Source organism: Agelaius tricolor, unplaced genomic scaffold (genome assembly GCF_023055355.1).
Source record: "Agelaius tricolor isolate 1412-34295 unplaced genomic scaffold, bAgeTri1.0.p SCAF_16, whole genome shotgun sequence".
Taxonomy (NCBI): domain Eukaryota; kingdom Metazoa; phylum Chordata; class Aves; order Passeriformes; family Icteridae; genus Agelaius; species Agelaius tricolor.
The window spans coordinates 8,196,083-8,202,180 of NW_027269276.1; positions in this window are offsets into that span (position 1 = coordinate 8,196,083).

Consider the following 6,098-nt stretch of genomic DNA (forward strand, 5'->3'; position numbering starts at 1 on the left):
GACAGGAGGTGAGTCTGTGACAGCCCCCAGTGCAGAGCTGCTCCCTTCCCTCCTCCTTGGCCATTCACCCTTTCTGCCCCTCTTTCCCCTCCTACACGATGCTCAGACAGCTGCAGCCCTCTCCCTGCTGTCCTCAGGGAGAAACATTTCATTTCTGGGTGCCACAATAAGCAAGACAGCTGCTGTGCCCCTTATGGCTTCTGTCCATGCACCACAGAGTGTCCTATAAATGTTGAAGGAGGACACTTATTCCAAAAAATTGTATATCTGTCAGGGAAAATAGAGGCAAAGCCAAAAAATTTTACATCCAGACTGGGTTTGAAGTGTTCAAGTGGTGAGAAAATAGCCTGGCTGGTCCTGCTGCTGCTCCCCAGCCCTTACCCAAAACCAGATTTAAGCCTATTGCACCATAATCCCCTCCTCTTACCTCTTTATTCTTGCTCTTGAATAATCTGCATTGTGCTGGGACTAATCCCAGCCAGAGGCCTGTTGTGCTGGAGATTGTGCTTACAAAGCAAAGACCAGTGTCACACAGAGCTTTAAACCTCACTTTAATTTTGGTGCAAATTATTCAAAACAAAGTGTTCACAGCACTGCTCAATAAGCTGAGGAATTCCATCAGGAATTTGTGTTATGCTGAAAAATGGAGACAGACTTTTTTTCCTTCCTTTAAATAAAACTAAAACAAGAACTTCATCAGCAAGAACAGCTTCTACCAACAGCAACCTGGATCGTTTCTAAGCCAGCAAAGAGCCTTTGACTGATAGCCCTGTGTGCATCAAATCTCAGCTGTGCTGTGGTGGAGCCCTGAGCAACAACACCCACAGCAGCACAGGCTGTGCCTCCTCAACATCTTTATTAATGATGTACAGCCAGCCCCTGCTGCTCACCAGAGCTTACCTCCAGATTTATGGCCAACTTCCAGGCCTTCCCAGAGCTCTTAATTGATGATAAAACGGTGTTCATGCAGGAGTGTCCCCTGTCAGGGGCAGGGCAGGGTGGCCAGCAGGTCACAGCACAGGAGGGCTGCCAAAGTGCTACCAGTGCAGGCAGGAGCTGTCCCAGGGAAGCAAGTGTCTCCCAGATAACAAGCTGCAAAGCTGCTTTTTCAGCCTTTGTAAAGCGGAGGTTGCTGTTTTTAGCCTTTGCAGAGCATGTATCAGGGCTGTAAAGGGGCAGTTTGGTCACTGGCTCCTGCCAGGTGTCCCCAGGAGGGTGGCTGCAAAACTGCTGAAGTCTGAGCTAAGCCCTTTCATCTGCCACCAAGTCATTGCAACCCAGTTCTCACAGGGTAATCTCTTTTTCCCTTTTTTCAGCATGACTTGATGGTATCTAAACCTCCCCAGATCCCCACCTCAGCTGCAGCTTTCTGTTACATTTACCTGCTGTTTTTTCTTGCTATGTTTTTCACTTTTGGCGAAAGGTTCCAAAAGTGGTGTTCCCAGGGGACCAGGGGCTTTTCCCACACCAGGAATTACAGAAGTGGTGATGTGATGGTTCAAAGCTTCCTTGGGCACAGCAATCAGAAAATTATGATTATTTTCCTAATTGTTGGGGAAGGAGGAGGGTCAGCAGAATGGCTGCCTTGGACTTGGGTCTGCTTTTAGGACTTGGGAGGCAGCTCCTGAAGGGCAGAGAAGTTCAGGAAGGCTGGATATCCTTCAAGAGAGAAACCCTAAAGTGCAGCACAGGCCATCTCCATGTGCCAGAAGATGAGCCAGGGGAAGACTGGCCTGGCTGAACTACAAAGCTGTTGTGAGGTTATAGAGGGAGAAAATCAGAGGGGCCAAAGCCCAACTAGAGCCTGACCTGAATATTGCTGTGGAAGGGGCTATAAAATGTTTCTATAAATGCATCACAAATAAAAGGAGGGCTAAGGAGAGTGTCCATTCTTTAGTGGATGGGAGGAGAAATTTAGTGGCAGAGAATGAGGAAAAAGCTGAGGTACTTAATTAATTAATTAGACCTTCTTTGCCTCTGTCTCTAATAGTGAGAGCAGTTGTTCAGCAGGTACCCAGCCCCCTGAGCTGGAAATCAGGGACAAGGAGCAGGATGAAGTCCCCATAATTTAAGAGGAAATGATCAGTGACCTGCTCCACCACTTGGACACTCACATACTGTGGGGGAAATGGTGAATCAAAACTATTTAACAGGAAATGATCCTTTCCAGTACTTTTTTTAGCCATCCTAATAGAACTTCTTTGTTAGTAATATTTTATTAAATTTGACTAGGTGATAACAAAAGGCTATAGAAAGGTATTCAGCTTTATTATAGCCTACAGTACTTATCCATAAAGGTCAATATGGACTCTCCACTCCTAATAATTAAATGGCAATACTTCTGCTCAGAATATTCAAACCTTATAGTCCTGCCCTTTCAAGAAGAATCCTTTGGTTTGCATTCCATCCTACTCCCCTTTTCTTCTGTGTTTTTCCCCATCAAAAGGCTACATTTGCAGAAATTTAGGGATATCTTCTCCTTCCTCCCAAAGTACTACTGGATACACTACAGTAAAACACAAAATCAAATCTACTGATCAAGACAATTTGAAAGCTGACAACATATTTTGTTCCCTAACTATATATCCAAATCATCTCCAAAGCATTGTAGTCTTCTCTTGGAGCTGATAAGCCATTTAAAATGCATTATACTGGTGACAGACAAGCTGGCATTTGCTACAAGCATTTTTATGATTCAGTAGTTTGCAGAGAGAGTAGAAAACTAAGTAGCAGATTTACAGTATAACAAAATAAAAGCAGAGATCTCATCTGCCTGATGAACGACTAGAGCAGCTTTCATCTCCAGATTTGCAGATAGTTTGCCTGAAGGTGGAGATCTTATTGCTTAGGATGTGATAATGGTACCCCCAAGCTACAATCACACTGCATCTGCTGAAGGCTGTACACATGCAGGGGGTGGAGAGATTCCTAACTCTGGGGCAGCTTCCATCTGAGCAAGACGTGTAAGTGCAATAAATTTGAAAGAAAAAGGACCCCCAGTGTGGAGAGAAGTGCCCATAAATGTATGTGGGCCCCAGCAGGCCTGCCTGGCTGGCTGCTCTGTGCAGCCCTTGGCTCTGTGGTGAAGGTGCCACAGCAGACGTGGGGCTTTTCAGAAATAAACAAACTCAAGGACGACTGCAGCTGAAAGGCCATTACATACACAGAATTTGGCATCAACAGGCAGGCAGATAGAGCATTCCTGGCTGTCTTATGCCTTAGCAAACAGATATTAGATAATGCCTCCTTCTTGGCCAAGCAATGAGTCAGTGGTTGAGATGGAGGGGGAGCTTTCTTGACTTCCATTCTCCACATCTGACCAGACACCATGCCAGCTGTCTACACCCACACATTTGAAAAGGTCACAACATCTGCCTGTCCCTCAGCACCAAGGGACACACTCAGCCCACCTTCCACTAAGGGTTAACCAGGCTGTTTTGAGTTAAAATTATCCAAGATGGTGAGAGAGTGATGGAGAACTCAGCATCCTCTTATTCTGCCTCTCCATCACCTCTAATCTTTCACCTCCCTCTGCTAGGGCTTAGAATCACGAAGTCACAGAATTGTTCAGGCTGGAAAAGACCTGTAAAATCATCAAGTCCAACCAGTTCCCTCTGTACCCTACAGAAAAGCCCACACAAGTCAGTTCCAGTCCCACAAAGGAAATGGCCATGAGGCACTGTCAGATTTCAGCCTTCTGAGGCCAGTGGAAATACTGGACAAAACCATTGCATTTTCTATGCTCAGACTTTTTGGTGCTTTCCATACAATTTTTAAACCATGAGTAATGTCAGCTTACAAAGATTTGTCCTATATTTGAACCTTGCTCACAGTCACCCACTTGCTTGGCTGTAAACATGATTTTAACAAATCCATTTCAACATCTTAGTTAATTTCATTCTGAGGTTTTCTCTTCCAGAGTGTGTAATTAAACTAAAAGAGCCTGGAAAAGCCCCTTACAGTAAATAATTTACAAGTTCCTCCCTGGGGACATTTTTTAATTATAACTCCACTGGTCAGATCTTCCTGAATAGTCTGAGATAGCATTCCCCGCTGAGATCCTGAAATATAATTAACTTATTCCTTTGGTAATGGTGTTTTTCCTTAGTCTATCTATTCCTTATGCAGGGCAGGCAGATTTGTTTATAAACAAAGTGGAGATTGATGGACGCTCTGTCATGAGAGCGGCAATAATGGCAATCGCTGCGCCAGACGGGGGCACGTCCGTTTGAGGGAAGATGATACTGTTTTGAAGCAATTTTTATAAATCCTGCCCTGACAATCCAGCATGCAGAGATAGAAGAGAGCAAGCAGACAGCCCTGATTCCTCTCAGTCTTGGCAGCCTGCCTCGCTCCCCGAGTGCCACTTCATGCATAGCAAACGTAAATAATCCTGACGCACCCCCCGCCCCCCTAACCTTTGTGCTTCAGGAACACTGCTATATACCATCAAACTGACAGGGATTTCATGTTCTGTGGCAAAAAGAAAAACCCTGAGCGACAGCAGCAAGGCTGGGAATGTCAAATGGAAACTGCCACATTTATTTAGCTCCGTGATTCTCAAGACAATATACATAAATATCGTTTTACTATCCCCACCAGCTAAATGTTAAGAGCTATCTGCATCAGCCAGGGTCCTGCAGCTCCCCCAGCCTGGCTGATGAGCCTGTAATGATCAACTCCTGACTCAGGAGAGGCTGGCAGGGAACAAAGCACCAGCTCCTCTTGTTCCCAATGATACAGTACATTAAATAGTCTCCTCATCCTTTCCCACTGCAGCTGTAGCCAAAAGGGCAGTTTGGACTGAAAGTGGAAGAGAATGGCTGCACGAGGGACTGAAAAGTGATCTGAGACATAAGAAGTTTGGGGACAGTCATTGCCTCAAGTCCTGAAAACCTTCAAAGCTTGCTTGCTTTTCCTACACCAATTAGTTCCAGCAACTCCAGTGAGCCCACAAGGACAAAGCTTGGTGCCTGTTTGTAGCTGTGCTGGATGAGGACCTGTATTTTGCATCCAAACTCTTGTCTTTCACTTTGCCCCCTCCTATTTTGAACTCTCACACAGCAAAACCAAGTCCTTGTCTCTCAGCCCTTTGTTTCTGTACAGCTGCTAGTGCTGGCTCTGAAGCCTCCTCCCCATATGCTGGGGCACACAGTTGTTCACCTGCTATCATCCCTAGTGAAATACCTACAAGCCAAGCAGCCCTAATTCTAGCGAATAAATCAAAGTTCAAACAGCAAGATCAAAAGCGAAGCCAATAGGTTAAGCTAAGCTAACCTAATATATGCATTTAAAACCTGTATCAGATGTAGGTTCCAGGTTTCTGCTGTGACCAGCACTGGCTTCAGCATGGCTTTGTTGATGTTGGTGGCAGGCTGTGCCATATGGCACAGTGCTGAGCCTAATGTGGTAGGTGAACTCAAGCAGCTTTGCAGACAAACCCAGAAACAGGCCTGCCACACACAAAACCTGCCCCATTGCTTCGTTTTGTGGCTCTCCATGTGCTAATGGAACTTCAGGAATGAAGAAGGGATTAAAATACTGACACAGCAGAGATTGTAAAAGAAAAAGGTCTGATTTTCCTGATTTTCCCATCACTTTTATTCCCCAGAGGTCTGGGATGGCAGGACTCTGTCTCTCTTGTGTGAGGCAGCACAGCTGGCAGTGCTCAGAGCTCAGAGGACCTGGGGGACACTCCAACACCAGCACTGATGCTGTCACCTCAATTTCTGCTTGCGCCACCCTTCGTGCACCCACAGACACCCTTTTCATCTGCAGGGGTGACTCAGTGTGATAAGGAAGGATGGAAGGCAGCTCTGATCACCCCTGTTTTACTGAGCAGCCCATATTGCAAAGTGCTCCCAGCTGCCTTGCCCAGGCTGCAGCTCCCCTGCACACATGGGTGGGATCCAGAGGGACCTTGGTTAGCAGAGGATGGAGAAGCACAGGGAGCACAGGCCAGAGAGACCTCAGCTGCTAAACCTATGCTCACCCCAGAGCCAGAGGCTTTAAATAGCTCCTGTGGCAGCAGAATGGAAACAGCACTGAATACAAGCACTCTGAGAAGAAAAGGTTCATGGGTACTGCAGACATGGTTT